Here is a 13,921-nt window from a genome sequence, read left to right as displayed (position 1 = left end):
ACTGCGGTCTCATCTCAGCCCCCTACCCTACTGAACTTCCTTGTCTCAGCACCCAAAGGACACTCTGAAATCCTGGCCTTATTTAATCCTGGGCTTGTTTAGACGCTGATGACCCGGCCCTCCATCTTGACCCAGTTTCCTTTGTCTTGTGGGACACCACCCTTTTCCTCCCTGCCTCAGCCTCTCGCAGGCCCACCACGCAGGCTCTCACCACGGAGGCTGAGGTATAAAGTCGAGGCACTAGGGCCCTGGCTGGATAGTTCAGCTGGTCAGAGCATCGTCCGGAAGCTCAGAGCTTACGGTTCCGTTTCCACCATCAGTCAGGGCACATACAGGAACAGATTGATGTTTCTGTCTCTCTCTAAAATCAATAAAATCAACATTATAAGTAAATAAGTAAAGTCGAGGCTCTCGAGAATTGCAGGAGAGAGGGTTGGGGAGTGTGCAGAAACCCAATTCTGTGGTTTGTTGCCCTGAAGCTTTGCGTTCTCAATCTTTGGTCACGGCCTTTCAAAGGTTTGTCATCAAAGTCTAATGACAGGCCCAGACCAATGTTTTTAAAAGTATTTTTTTTTCTTGTTAATACCCAAATTATGGGCCACAGAGTAAAGTTTACTCATTTCTTAAAATACCAGTGTTAGATACACTTTAAGATAATGTGTTACATAGTTTTTACAACAGTATTTTGTTAAGTGCTAGGTATAAAAATGAAGATAATTGAACCTGCTTTCTTAGAAGCTCAACATCTAGTGTGCTCTACGCCAGTGTTTTTCAGCTGCTGATCTGCCAGAAATTTCATGCTTGTTCACAAAAGAATTGACCACCCTTACTTATATTGTATGAAGATGATTATAGACCCAGTGATTTCAGCCGAATCTGGTTATGCTCAGGGTGATTTCTGCCTAAGCATCCCCAAAATAATTCTCCTATTTTCACCAGCCCTCAAGTGTAAAAAGCTTGAAAACTACTGCTGTAGGCTTCTAAAATAACAACAAAACAAAAAAAATCAGCTTAAGTGCTATACTAAAGATGTAACCAGATGTCATAAAGTATGTACTTTTTAAATTAATGAGTTTGGAATTAAAAATAAAACAATGCTATTGCCTGACCTGTGGTGGTGCAGTAGATAAGGTGTTGACCTGAAACACTGAGGTCACTGGTTCAAAACCCTGGGCTTGTCTGGTCCAGGCGTGTCTGGGAAGCAGCTTCTCACTTCTCCCCCACCCCCACCTCTCTCCTGTCTCTAAAATCAGTAAATAGAATTTTAAAAAGGTATTAATAAAACTTTTAAAATAAAAATAAAACTTTTAGAAAATATAAGTACTGTGCATTTATAAGTATAAAAGATTTTTTTTAAAAAGAAATTAACTGTCAAAGCAAATGTAATAACATTGTGGAGCTTATATAAAATGGAAAAATAAAATGTATGACAACAGCCCTGGCCGGTTGGCTCAGCGGTAGAGCGTCGGCCTGGCGTGCGGGGGACCCGGGTTTGATTCCCGGCCAGGGCACATAGGAGAAGCGCCCATTTGCTTCTCCACCCCCACCCCCTCCTTCCTCTCTGTCTCTCTCTTCCCCTCCCGCAGCTAAGGCTCCATTGGAGCAAAGATGGCCCCGGCGCTGGGGATGGCTCCTTGGCCTCTGCCCCAGGTGCTAGAGTGGCTCTGGTTGCGGCAGAGCGATGCCACGGAGGGGCAGAGCATCGCCCCCTGGTGGGCAGAGCGTCGCCCCTGGTGGGCGTGCCGGGTGGATCCCGGTCGGGCGCATGCGGGAGTCTGTCTAACTGTCTCTCCCCGTTTACAGCTTCGGAAAAATACAAAAAAAAAAAAAATGTATGACAACAGTTATAAAAAGTTTTGAAGTATATGAGCAACTAATTTCAACAAAAATTCCAAACTCATGCAATGGAAAAAGGAAAGCCTCTTCAATAAATGGTACTAGCAAAGTTGGAAAGCTACATGCAAAAAAAATGAAACTAGACTTCTATTTGACACCATACACAAAAATTAACTCAAAGTGAGTCAAAGGCCTAAATTTAAGACCTGAAACAAAATGCATAGAAGAAAACATAGGTACTAAACATATGGAAACCATGGTCTCAAACAGGTTTTTATGAATTTGACCCCAGAAGCAAGGGAAGTAAAAGCAAAAATAAATGAATGGGACAACATCAAGTATAAAAGCCTCTGCACAGCAACAGAAATCATCAACATAACCAGGACAACCAACCAAATGGGAGAAGATATTTGCAAATAATACCTCTGTTGAGAAGCTAATAGCCAAAATACATAAAGAACCGACACAACGCAACAACAAAGCAATCCAATTACAAATTAGCAGACTCTTTTCCCAAGAAGACGTACAAATGGCCAACAGATACATGAAAAGATGCTCAACTTCATTAGCTATAAGGAAAATGAAGATCAAACCACAATAAGATGTCACTCCACACCTGTCAGAACGGCTATTATTATTAAGACAAGAAGCAACAAGTGTTAGGGAGGATGTGGATAAAAAGGAACTTGAATACACTGCTGGAAGGAATGTAAATTGGTTCAGCCACTATGGAAAAAAGTATATATGAAGGGTCCTCAAAAATTAAGAACAGAGCTATTATATGACCCAGCAATCCTTCTCCTGGGTATCTACTCAAAATTTTTGAAAATATTTATTCATGAAGATATATGTTCACCTATGTTCATTAAGGCATTATTCCACTTATTTATGCACTCGTTGGTTGATTCTTGTCTGTGCCCTGACCAGAGATCAAACCTGCAACCCTGACCTGTGGTGGCGCAGTGGATAAAGCGTTGACCTGGAACACTGAGGTTGCCGGTTCAAAACCCTGGGCTTGCCTGGTCAAGGCACATATGGGAGATGATGCTTCCTGCTCCTCCCCCTTCTCTCTCTCTCTCTCTCTCATTCTCTCTTCTCTAAAGTGAACAAATAAATAAAAATAAAAAAAATAAAACTATCTGTCATAGTCTCCTTTTAGCCTGACCTGTGGTGGCGCAGTGGATAAAGCGTTGACCTGGAAATGCTGAGGTCACCAGTTCGAAACCCTGGGCTTGCCTGGTCAAGGCACATATGGGAGTTGATGCTTCCAGCTCCTCCCCCCCCTTCTCTCTCTGTCTCTCTCTCCTCTCTCTCCCTCTTTGTCTCTTTCCTCTCTAAAAATGAATAAATAAAATTAAAAAAAAAAAAACTGCAACTTTGGCATAGGAGGTCGATGCTATAACCAACTGAGCTACCAGTCAAGGCAAACTACCATCGATTCTTTCTGAGACCATTTTAGCAGCCCTTTACTATAATCACTTAAACTTTTTCTCAGGGAGAAGTTTGAAGAAAGCAAATCTGATTATACTACTCTCCTGCTTCAGTAATATCCCGTTATACTTAGAAACGGTGTGGACTGGCCTGCATCTCCTCCTCCCTCCTCACTTGTCCCACTCCTTTGCTTTCCGCACTCCAGCCACACGCCTGCTTTTCAGCCGCTCACATGGCCCACCTTCTTCCCTCTTCAGGCTTTGTTGCCCTTTGCCTGGAAGTCACCGCCCCCACGCTAGCTTATTTAACCCCACTTCAGCCTGCAGTTCTCAGTTCAAGCAGTACTCCCCCAAGGAAGTCCATTAAGGTGAAACAACAGCAATTAAGCTGATCTTGAGAATGTTAAAGGTCCGCTGCAACAGCTCCTTCCCCTCAGAGAATTTCTCAAATCCCTGGATGAAATTAAGAACTTGAAGAAAGGTAGTGAAATACATTGCTTGCTAAGAGCGAACTTCCTAAAATGACACCTAAAAAAAAAAACCCCACTAAAAAATGAATTTAAAAATAAGCAACAAGCTAGAAGAGTACATTTGCAGTGCATGTAACCAACATACAGTTAGTAACCACAATTTAGAAGGAACACCCACAAGCCATTAAGAAAAAGATAACCAATCCAGCTTGAAAATGGGCAAAAGTCATGACTAAGTAATTCATAGAATAAAGAATTTCCTGCTCTGGCTGCTCCTAGGCTCCCGGCTTGCCGCCATCTTGAATTGGGGCTTCATTGTTCACGCTGGGTCGGCGGGTTTTGTGTAATTGCTGGCGAAGAAGGAGGCGTGGTAACCTCTGGTCAGCCGAGAAACCCCGCTATTCTGCAGCTAGAGCCGCTCAAACGTCCAGTCCCGGGAGGTAGCAAAAGATAGGGAGTTGGACCTAGAGGCGCTGCAGCGACAGCAGCAGCCATGAAAGACGAGATGCCCAAGGCTATATGTTGGTAACCTATCCAGAGATATGACAGAAGCTCTGATTCTCCAGCTCTTTAGCCAGATTGGACCTTGTAAAAACTGCAAAATGATTATGGATACAGCTGGAAATGATCCATATTGTTTTGTGGAGTTTTATGAGCATCGTCATGCAGCTGCACTGCAGCATTAGCTGCTATGAATGGGCGGAAGATAATGGGTACGGAAGTCAAAGTGAATTGGGCAACAACCCCCAGCAGTCAAAAGATACAAGCAGTAGTACCGTTGTCAGCACACAGCGTTCACAAGATCATTTCCATGTCATTGTTGGTGATCTCAGTCCAGAAATTACAACTGAAGATATAAAAGCTGCATTTGCACCATTTGACAGAATATCAGATGCCCGAGTGGTAAAAGACATGGCAACAGGAAAATCTAAGGGGTATGGCTTTGTCTCCTTTTTCAACAAATGGGATGTGGAAAACGCCATTCAGCAGATGGGTGGCCAGTGGCTTGGTGGAAGACAAATAAGAACTAACTGGGCAACCCGAAAGCCTCCAGATCCAAAGAGTACATATGAGTCAAACACCAAACAGCTGTCATATGATGAAGTTGTAAATCAGTCCAGTCCTAGTAACTGTACCGTGTACTGTGGAGGCGCCACTTCTGGGCTAACAGAACAACTTATGCGTCAAACTTTTTGCCATTTGGACAAATAATGGAAATTCTAGTCTTTCCAGATAAAGGATATTCATTTGTTCGATTCAACTCCCACAAAAGTGCAGCACATGCAATTGTTTCTGTTAATGGAACCACCATTGAAGGTCATGTTGTGAAATGCTATTGGGGCAAAGAAACTCTTGATATGATAAATCCCGTACAACAGTCAGACACAGTCTTCTGCACCATGGATGGGACCAAATTATGGAGTGCAGCCGCCTCCAGGACAGAATGGCAGCAAGTTGCCTAATCAGCCTGCAGGGTATGGAGTGGCAGGGTATGAAACTCAATGAGAAAGGACTCCAGAATCTAAAGCCAGTGGCTTTGAGGCTACAGGGAGTATAGTAAAGCCGTTATTTACTTAAAGATTTATCAAATCAGTCAGTGCATATGACAGATACAATGTTTATTTAAAAGGTTCATTTTTTAATCATGAAATTACTTACCATCCATATTGTTTTAAAAAGAAACAAGATGCTGGATGTCTGCCCATTTTTGCCTTCGTTACCTTTTTTAATAAAGTTTCTCAAATCCTTGTTTCAAATACAAATGCAGGGATTGCTGCCACTTTTTTTAAATTAAGAGGCAGAAAATTGCACAGTGTTGAACTTTTTTCCACTAAAGTAGTGCAGTTCTAGTTTGCATTCATGATATCATTTAAAACATGTAATATGAAGATGTTTTTTAAAAATGAAAAACCAAAACTGTGCAGTCTGGAAGTTACTTAACCTCACTATTCAACAATTTCCTTACCTGTAAAATGAAGCAAATAGTAATCGACTTTGCCTCTATAGGCTTGTGAGGATTAAGGGAGATTTTATATATGTATATATGGTACTTAGAAAAATAGTAACAAAGAGATGCTCAGTAATTATTAACTATTATTTACACTTCCCTAAAGTTTTCCATAGTGAAGAAGGGTTTTAAAGTAAATAAAACTGACTATGAACATAGGGTTGAAACTGTGAAAATATATTGAAGTTAAAATATCAATAACGAGCATTTTATATGAAATATGTTGAAAATAACTATTCTACTAATTTTATATAAATCCACATAGGAATATTTATGAAACAAAAGAACTTTACAAACTAACGATAAATGAAGACTGTTATAATACACAAATTGCCTCAACACATCATTTATCCAATATTTACTGAGTGTATATATATATTGTGCCAAAGCCGTATGCTGGCTACTAGAGATACGAAGAAGATAACTGAGTCTCTGACTTCCATTGAGTGGCTCCCAGCAAATGGCGGAGAGAGGCACAAACAGATGATTTATGAAGTATTTATTTTCGGTATAATTTTTTATTCATGAGCATATTTTTGTTTTTGATTTAGCAAATGAACAAAACCATTTTTTTAGTTTTTATGAAAGAAATCCACTTTGCAGTGGGGGAAAGGCTAACTGTAATTTGATCACTGACCAGCAGAGGGTGATAGAACACAGAAGCAGTGTTTCCCAACCTTTTTTGTGCCATGCCCCACCTTAACCTTTCTAAAATTTTTATGTCCCCCCTATGTAACATACATAATTTTTAACATTAAAAAATTGATTTGTTCACTTAATAAACAAATGATAGGTTCTAGGAAGAAATCACTATGAAATTGTTAACAAAACACAGTAAGTAAAATTTAAAAACATATAATGAAAAACAAATTTAAATTCCAAATAATTTTAATACAGATTTTTCTATATTAATTTATTATTTTAATTTAGTGTGATCCTTGCGCTTGATGCTTGCTGCACAGAGATTTTATATTAGGTTCCAATTTGGTTAGCTTTAGTCTCAAGTCTCCACGTTGTGTTATAGCCAGCCGATTTCTTTTTTTTTACCAGTAAATCATTTACAGCACCAAATCCACATTCAGCTAAAAATGAAGATGGAAACGGTAGCAATAGTTTTCTTGCACATTTGGTTGAATTTGGGTATTTGATTTCTGTTTCCTCACAAAGCCATGCCATCGCTCCTTTGATATTAAATAAAGCTTTCACTGACTCATCATTTTGCAATTCTGCGAGTTCTTCTTGATACTGCATATTTGATATATCAGACAAATCACTAACATTGGCTGCATCATCCATGTTGGGAAATCAATTTGTTTTAAATCAGAAAATCTTTCTTTTAAATCAGCCGATAGAATATTCAAATGATTGACAATAACAAGTAAAGCGGTATCAGTTACTTCACATTTTTGGAGCCAATGAAACTGTTTAAAGTTTTTGTTGTTAATTATGTTTCTGACATAACTCAATATTGGTAATGCAACCAAATATCTTTGCTTCTGCATCAACAAGAGTTTTATTTGTTCCTTGAAGTTGCTTATTTAATATATTTAGTTTTTCAAAGATATCGGCTAAATAACTCACAAATGCTTTACCATCTATTATTAACAGATACTTCATTTCAGGTTTGTCGCTTAAAAAAATCACTAAGAGTATCAAACAGTTCCATAAATCTTTTCAAACAGTTTCCTTTAGATAGCCATCTTACTTCAGTATGAAGTAAAAGTCTCACATGGTCTTCATTTTGTTCTTCACAAAATAGCTTGAAAAGACGCTCACATTTGGCACTAGCTTTAATAGCATTAACACAATTTATTACTGTATGTAATACTTCATTCAGAACAGGCGAGATGTTTTTAGCTACCAAGTTTTTCCTATGAATAACACAATGCACAAGAATCATTTCTGGATTCGCATCTTTCATCAATTTTAAGCAGCCATTTTTCTTGCCCATCATATTGGGAGCACCATCTGCAGCACAGATGTTATATTTTTCATTGGTATATCATTGACATCTAAGTAGTTTTTTAGCTTATTATATATATCTTTGGAGGTAGTGGTGCTTTCTAATCTTTTACAGAACAACATTTCTTCAGCAAAATGTCCTTTATCAATATATCTTACGTAAGTTATCAATACTGCCTCACTGTCTCTCAAAGTTGATTCATCCATTTGCAAGGAGAATTTTCTTGTTTTCAGCTTTTCAATAAGTTGTTTTTCAATATCCTCACTCATTTCGTCTATTCTTCTGCTAACAGTATTGTCGCTGAGTGGCATAGCTTTTACATCTTTGTCATCTTTTTCAAGAACCATTTTAAGAAATGCTGATACTGACGGTTTTATTAAATTCTCTCCTATAGTGTGATTTTCTCCAGTTTTAGCGATGGATAAAGAAATTTGATAACTAGCCTCAAGAACACGATTATTAGTTGAAGTATGAGCAGTAAATAGAGACTTTAATGTTCTTTTTTCAAAATTTTTCTTTAAAGTTTTAAAGTAACTCAAATCTGAATTAATATGAGCACTATGTTTCACCTTCAAATGCGCCTCAAGACGACCTCGTTTCATTGATTTGTTGGTCAAGCATTGCTGGCATAAAAGACAAAAAGGAATCCGCTCATCGTGAACAGCGGGTATGAACCCAAATTTTAAATATTCCTCCGAATATTGAGTTTTTTTCTTGCTTGCACCACTCATTTTACTATGGGCTATAAGAAATAATAAGATCAATTAAAAACTAATATTAAAATATGTGTTAAAATATATTCAATGTGACATAGAGTAAACGTATACTAAAAATTCATATTTATTTAAATGTATATAACACATTTACTACACTACCACCGCAAATCAAAAGGTATCTATATTTTTTCCACTTGACAAAATTTTCTGGAAAGTTATGCTTCTAAAATTAAAATTGTCGTGCATGCACTATTATAGCCCCAATAATATTTATAAAATATTAGTGCTTTCTAGCCCCGATGCAAGAAGTACTTAATAAAGAGTTTAATATTGATAAAAATAAAATCAAATACTTACCAATTATATCTATACAGTATATATATGTATATTTATTAAATCAACGAGCTTTTACAACAGTTTTGACTGACACTTATTTCAAATTAACACCAACTGAATGATGTGAAACACTACAGAAGTTGCGATGGGCCAATTAGGTGAGAATAACTGCGTTGTTTAGCAAGTTTTTAAAACATCTGGGGTTCCCCGCGGCAGACGGCACGCTCCACGGTGAACCCAGGACGAAGTTTACTTGACGACGCCAATCACCCAGTTGATATTTTGGTCTCGTCAAACGAAATTATACCTAATAATTATTTACCGCAATTATTTAAGAATTGCATTTTTTGTTAAATTTGGCACCGATATCTAGCATTGCATTTAAATGGCCCGGGGCGAAAGAGTTAAAGTCGTGTTGAGTCCATTTTCAAATTGCCCCCTTTAACTATCGAATTGCCCCCCTGTGGGGCCGTTGGGAAACACCGGCTTAATGCCTTTTATGGACCGTGTTTTAGGAGTTTTTCTATAAACATAATTTACTCAACTAATACTTTCCCCCAATTCATTACATATTTATTTATTGAATAGACAGAGTATATAGGTCCATTCTAATAAAATACATTCATGATTTATAAAAATAAAAAATAACAATTTTCATTTATTACTTTATTATTCCATTTTACATTTTTCCCCTTATGTCCTACAATATCATGAAAGCTCATCAACCAAAGAAATATATTGCATCATAATTGTTTTTTAATCATAAGTGTTCCAAACATCATTTATTTGTTTTACCAGTATCTTTCAAGAGTAGTCAAATTCATGAAACTCAGTGTAATGGGTGCACCAAGCCAGCTGTAACTCTTGACAGAAAATAATTATAGAGGGAGACTGAGTGACAGGGGTGGAGGGATTGGGGAAAAAGGGGGGGAAGAGAAAACTCACAGACATGGACCACAGTGGTGCTTGCCGGGTGGCGGTGGGGGCTGGAAGAGGTCATAGGCGGGATAAATGGTGATGGATGGAGACATGGCGGGTGGTGGACACACAGTATGGTGAACAGGTGCTGCACTATAGAATTGAGCACCTGAAACCTGTACAGTTTTGTTCACCATGTCACCCCCATACATTCAATAAAGAGGAAAACGGAAATGGTAGACTAGATTATCTGTGAGCCACATCGTTACTATGAACGGAGACAGAACTCGGTGGGTAGTTGGCACCATCCTCCAGCTGGCTGCAGTTCTCAGCTGAGTCCCAGGTAAAGGGAGTATCTTCTTCAGGATACAAGGTCAGAAAATGAAACTACTTTGGGATAATTTGAGACTTTCTCAGTTCAGTGTATGGCACACATTTGTAATAATAGGTCTATTTTTATACATCTCATAAATCAGAACAAGCAAAATCATAATAACTAGCAAACAAATTAACATTTTGATAATGTGACCATAATTTCATGTGATAAAAACTTTTGGGATTCCACTTATTAAGAGGTTTGACTATATCTTCTTTTACTATTAAACCTCTACTTCTATTGGGTCTCAAAAAAAGCATACATTGTTTGCCCTGGCCAGTTGGCTCAGTGGTAGAGTGTCAGCCCAGCATGTGGGAAGTCCTAGGTTCAATTCCCGGTCAGGGCACACAGGAGAAGTGCCCATCTGCTTCTCTACCCTTCCACCTCTCCTTCCTCTCTGTCTCTCTCTTCCCCTTCCACAGCCAAGGCTCCGCTGGAGCAAAGTTGGCCCAGGTGCTGAGGATGGCTCCATGGCCTCTGCCTCAGGTGCTAGAATGGCTCTGGTTGTGACAGAGCAACACTCCAGATAAGCAGAGCATCGCCCCCTGGTGGGCATGTCAGGTGGATCCTGGTTGGGCACATGAGAGAGTCTGACTGCCTCCCGCTTCTAACTTCGGAAAAATACCCCCCCAAAAAAGCATACACTGTTTATTGACAGCCACATTCACTTATGTTTTACACATTACTATCTAAATGGTTTTTTTAATATTGTTTATTGATTTTAGTGAGAGGCAAAGAGAGAGAGAAACAGGCACATTGATCTGTTCCTGTATGTGCCCTATGTCCTCACATGGCCTTCTTATAAGGACACCAGTCATTGGATTGAGGTCCCATCAGCTTGAGCGTGGGATCATAGACATGACCCCATGGTCTCTGACTTGAAGCCCAAGGTCGCTGGCTTGAGCAAGTGGTCACTGGGTCTGCTAGAGCACCCCACACCCCCATTAAGGCACATGTGAGAAGCAATCAAAGAACAACTAAAAGTGACGCAACTACGAGTTGATGCTTCTCATCTCTCTGTCCCTTCCTCTCTGTCTGTCTCTCTTTCCAAAAAAAAAAAAATCGTTTCTTCATGCCTCAGCCTACTTGGTCTTAGTTACTCATCAGTTTGAGTGTAGTGACTGCTTTACCTCTTCACTCGTCCCCCACACTTCACCTCGGAACGTGGGGGTCATTGGGATTTCAGCTGCAAGTGAGTCAGAAAGAGTCCCGTTTTAACCTCCTGTTAAAAATACCAAAATATCATGTCTGTTCATTACTATTAGGATTAAATTCTGACTCTGTACTATGTTCTATGGAGCGCTGCATGACGTGGCCCTTGGCCAGCTCCCCAGCCTCGTCTCAGGCCGCTGTCTCCCGGGCTCAGCCACACGGGGCTTCCAGGTCCTCAGACTCTCCCAGCTGTTCCTCCCTCGGAGCACTCCGTACATGCCTACAATGTTCCTTCTCCGACCACTCTGTCTTCTTATTTTTCAGGTCTCAGTTTAAAAATTACCTCATAACAAAGGACATTCCTTATGTAGCTCCTCATCGCCTCTCCGTTATTCTCACTCATATATACTATTTTACTTTACAGAATATTTTAGGTGAACCTTTTTTATTTTTCAATTTTTTTAAATTGAATTTATTGGGGTGACATTGGTCCACAGAAGCATACAGGTTTCAAGCCTACAATTCAACAAAACATCTGCCCATCACATTGTGCACCCATAGATTTTTTGCTTAATGCGTTCACCTTTTTTTTCACCCATCCCCCCAAACCCCCTCCCAGTCTGTTCTCTGTATCTATGCTTCCGTTTCTATTTTGTTTGTTAAATTATTTTGTTCATTGGATTCCAGAAATAAGTGAGGTCATATGGTGTTTGTCTTTCTCTGACTGGCTTATTTCACTTAGCATAATACTCTCAGATCCATCTGAGCTGTCGCACAGATAAGATTTCCTTTTTTTCTTTATAGCTGAGTAGTATTCCACTGTGTAAATATACCACAGCTTTTTTATCCACTCATCTACTGATGGGCACTTGGGCTGCTTCCAGATCTTGGCTGTTGTAAATCACCCTGAAGTGAACATAGGGGTGCATGTATTCTTTTAAATTAATGTTTCATGTTTCTTCAGACAAATTCCCAGAAGTGGGATCACTGGGTGCAAAGGCAGTTCCATTTTTAATTTTTTGAGGAAAGTCCATACTGTTTTCCCTTTACAGCATTTATCACAAGTTATGTAATTGTGGTTTACTAGTTTGTGGTCACACAGTTAGAGACTACTTAACATTTCCCAAAGCATTTCTCTTTTCCTCTGGACATAAAATTGGACTACATTTCCCAGCCTTCCTTGCAATTAGGTGCAGCCATGTAACTCAATTCTAGCAAATGGAATGTAAGCAGAAAAGACCACTTCCAGGCATAAAGCCTTCCAAGTCTGACTCCATTACAGTTGTGAACCTCATTTATGAAACTCTAATGTTAGAGTTCTGCCACTTACTGATTGTGTAACCTTAAGAGAATTGCTCAAATCTCTCTGTGCCTCAGTTTCTTCATCTGTAAAATGGAAGAATAATATCTACTTCATTGAATGGTGAGGTTTAAATAAATGAATGCATGAAAGTTCTTAGACTAGAACAATGCCTAGTACATAGTAAGTGCTCAGTAAATGCTGTTATTATTACTATTATCATGGAGTAACAGTCATAATATCAGCAAATCTATGGAATAGCCGGAAATACAGATTTATAAATATATGGAATAAGATAAATACAGATGTGCAAGGTTTAAATTGATAAGGTAGAGGAAACACATTTTTCACATATAGAAGAATTTTTAAAATCATAACCAATAAACGTGTATTAGGATTAACAGGGTTTGACTACATGAGAGGAAAGAAGTATCAGAGAAATTCAGAGTCTTAGAAAACCTCTGCCAGTTGCAGACCAATCAGAAACGTAAGTAAAGGAATTCTGAAAATATAGCACAGCCATTCAGATTTCATTAACAATAAAAAATCAGTTTATATACAACTTCTCGGGAACACGTCCACAGCGTAAGTAAGTTAAAGCACATCCGTATTGGCTAATGCAGATGCCACACTAATCAGCAAAGACAGATGTGTGCCCTTTCCTCCTGCCCCGCCCCCTCTCCACCACATACCCGCTACAGCCCCTGTGCTGACAGCTTCTGTAGGGGAGCAGCACTGTCGCCCTTGCTCCAGCGCAGGCTTAGCATATCAGTGGCCCCAAAAAAGGTTTCCACAAATGAAGGTGCTTGATTAACCAAAATATGTATTAAGAAGTCAAGTCTGCTCTTAAAAAAAAAGGGGGCAAAATGGAAACAAGTCACTGGGTAATTTTGATAAAACTTACTTTAAAATCAGTTGTTTGTGCCTTTCCCACAGTTTCCTTTCCTACATATCACTGGAGGGAAATTTTTTCTTTTATTTTTTGTATCCCACATTATTATTCTGGTTTTTTGCTTCATAGTAAAACCATCAGTGTGAGATCTTGCTACACTTTCCTTTGGCCAAACTGACTTGCCAGGCGGGTGGCAGTCTTCTTGTTCCCACAAAGGAACCTCCTATGTTTTATTTATTTTTCATTATTTATTCATTTTAGAGAGGAGAGAGAGAGAGAAAGGGGGGAGGAGCTGGAAACATCAACTCTCTTATGTGCCTTGACCAGACAAGTGCAGGGTTTTGAACCAGTGACCTCAGCGTTCCAGGTCCACACTTTATCCACTGCGCCACCACAGGGCAGGCAGGAACCTCCGGTGTTTTAGCTAGTATTTTGAAGTGCGCCAAAGAAAGGAAGTGAGATTGGTGTCTCAACATACCTTAAGTCCTTAAGTCTGGGCCCTCCTCTCTCTCAAAAAACAAAAA

The 13,921-nt window shown here is 39.3% G+C and overlaps 1 pseudogene; it reads left to right on the top strand.

Annotated features, from left to right (window-relative positions):
• The first annotated feature begins 4,229 nt into the window (after positions 1 to 4,229).
• On the top strand, positions 4,230 to 5,064 carry LOC136315271 (cytotoxic granule associated RNA binding protein TIA1 pseudogene; annotated as a pseudogene).
• The last annotated feature ends 8,857 nt before the right edge of the window (positions 5,065 to 13,921 follow it).

The sequence above is a fragment of the Saccopteryx bilineata genome, chromosome 11, assembly GCF_036850765.1.
Source record: "Saccopteryx bilineata isolate mSacBil1 chromosome 11, mSacBil1_pri_phased_curated, whole genome shotgun sequence".
NCBI lineage: Eukaryota > Metazoa > Chordata > Mammalia > Chiroptera > Emballonuridae > Saccopteryx > Saccopteryx bilineata.
The sequence above is the reverse complement of the archived record's forward strand: the minus strand, read 5'-3'. Positions and strand labels throughout refer to the sequence as shown.